This window comes from Salvia hispanica, chromosome 4 (assembly GCF_029641045.1).
Source record: "Salvia hispanica isolate PSC_SH4W2 chromosome 4, Shi_PSC_v1, whole genome shotgun sequence".
NCBI lineage: Eukaryota > Viridiplantae > Streptophyta > Magnoliopsida > Lamiales > Lamiaceae > Salvia > Salvia hispanica.
In genome coordinates this window covers 33,879,909-33,882,408 of record NC_142695.1, presented here as the reverse complement: position 1 = coordinate 33,882,408, position 2,500 = coordinate 33,879,909, and the positions used below count along the sequence as shown (strand labels likewise).

At 40.7% G+C, this 2,500-nt stretch overlaps 1 non-coding gene across 1 annotated transcript in view; it reads left to right on the top strand.

Annotated features, from left to right (window-relative positions):
- TRNAG-GCC (transfer RNA glycine (anticodon GCC)) overlaps positions 1 to 50 on the top strand; it is a 71-nt gene extending 21 nt beyond the window's left edge. The window contains exon 1 of the tRNA in view: positions 1 to 50. This exon is cut by the window's left edge and continues 21 nt beyond it. This is a non-coding gene — a tRNA (tRNA-Gly).
- The last annotated feature ends 2,450 nt before the right edge of the window (positions 51 to 2,500 follow it).

Below are 2,500 nucleotides of genomic sequence, written 5' to 3'. Positions count from 1 at the left end.
AATTTCTCTTTGCCAAGGAGAAGATGCGGGTTCGATTCCCGCTATCCGCCCAATATAAAAGTAATTTTTTTAATATGCTAAAGGATTGGGTATAGTTAGTCGTGATAGTGTAGTGAGTCCTATCCCCTCTTTTTTCCCCTTCCTACCCCCCAAAATGGGTCCTAGTTAACATTAACAGAGCCGGAAAAATTTTTGGCTAAAAAAGATGTTGCGGAGACAGGATTTGAACCCGTGAACTCAAGGTTATGAGCCTTGCGAGCTACCAAACTGCTCTACCCCGCGCTGAAGAGAAGAAGTCAAAACTAATAGACAAAAAAGGATTGAATGTGCCCCTCTACCATATCTGTACAAATAGAATAGTACATTTATACAGAATGGTAAAGAGGCCATTTATGATCATCGACTATAGAAACGAAAGGTTAATCCTTACCAAACACGATCTTGTTGCTCCTGGCACCAAACATGCATGAACCATTTCGCGAAGTATGTGTCCGGATAGTCCAAAATCTCGATAGTTAGCTCTCGGTCTTCCGGTCGAAAAACAACGGCGATGCAGGCGTGTAGGTGCACTATTCCGTGGTGGGGGATTGTAACTTTCCATAAATTTCCCATTTGTCACTTAATGATGGAACTTGACTTATTTCTTTTTTTTGAGGATCGACGAATCAAATGATATTTCTGTTCCAATTTTTGCCTCTTCTTCTCCCTCTGAATCAAACTTTTCCTTGCCATTATGGTTCAGGTCCTATTAGTATCCATGATACAAGTCGAATCCTAGATGTAGAAATATAAGAAGGCAGGCCTTCTCTCCGTCGATAAAAATGAGATTATCGCGAATATAACACATTCCAAAATTAGCCAAATTTTCCCGACGTAGAGGCAATCAAGAAAGCTGCATAAGTGAATATATAACCTACAGAAAAAGGGCTAATCCAACCAATCTTGCTTGCACAATAGAAAGCGCCACGGGTTTATCTCTCCATCGAATCAAATTCGCCCAAAGGTTGTGCGTTTCATGAGCCCATGCTAAAGTTTCAATCAATTCTTGCCAATATCCCCGCCAGGAGATTAAGAACATAAATCCAGTAGCCCAAACAAGATGATCCAAATAAGAACATCCATGCCCAGACCGATAAACTATTCATACCAAAAGGGTTATATCCATTGATAAGTTGTGAAGAGTTTAACCATAAATAATCTCTTAGCCAGCCCATCAAATAAGTGGAAGATTCATTAAATTGTGAAACGTTACCCTGCCATAATGTGATATGCTTCCAATGCCAATAAAAAGTAACCCATCCAATAGTATTTAACATCCAAAAAATCTGCTAAATAAAATGCGTCCCATGCCGAATGTCACAAGTACCCCCTCGGCCAGGGCCATCGCATGGAAAACTATAACCGAAATCCTTTTTAATCTGGCATTAACTTGGAACCCCGTGCTCTAAAGCACCTTTTACTAAGATCAATGTAGTTGTATGTAAACCCAGAGCAATAGCATGATGGACTAAAAAGTCTCCGGGCCCTATTGTTAAGAATAATGAATTAGTATTCTCATTAATAGCATTTAACCAACCGGGCAACCAGATGCTTCGACCCGCGTTTGAATGCGGGCCGCTGGTTGAAGATAAAAGTACATCGAACCCATATGAAGTTTTCCCATGAGCCGATTGTATCCATTGAGCAAATTATGGTTCGATCAAAATTTGCTTTTCCGGAGTACCAAAAGCAAGCATGACATCATTATGAACATAAAGTCCCAGGGTATGGAATCCCAAAAAGAGGCTGGCCCAACTTAAATGAGATATGATAGCTTCCTTATGGTCTAACATTCTTGCCAATACATTATCTTCGTTTTTGCTCTGGGTTGTAATCTCTAATGAAAAAGATAGCTCCATGGGCAAAAGCCCCTGTCAGGAAGAATCCTGCGATTATATTGGTGATGGGTATATAATGCAGCTTGAGTAGTAAAGTCTTGTGCTATGAATGCATAAGCAGGTAAAGAGTACATGTGTTGCGCTACCAAGGAGGTAATAACCCCTAAAGAAGCTAGAGCAAGACCTAATTGAAAATTGAAGCGAATTGTTGATTTGTATCATAAAGACCCTTATGCCCCACGCCCCAGCCGTCCTCCTGGAGGAATATGTGCATCTAAAAGATCCTTGATACTGTGTCCAATCCCGAAATGAGTTCTATACATATGACCAGCAACAAGAAAAATAAATGCAATAGCCAAATGATGATGAGCCATATCAGTCAACCACAAACTTTGTGTTTGTGGATGAAATCCTCCAAGAAGAGTTAGAATGGCAGTTCCTGCTCCTTGGGAGGTCCCAAATAAATGACTACTTGAATCAGGGTTTTTGAGCATAAAGATTCCACTGACCTGAAAAAAGTGGGCCTAACCCTTGGGGATGCGGTAATACATCTAAGAAATTATTCCATCGAACGGACTCCCCTCTGGATCCAGGAATAGCGACATGTACTAAATGTCCTGTCC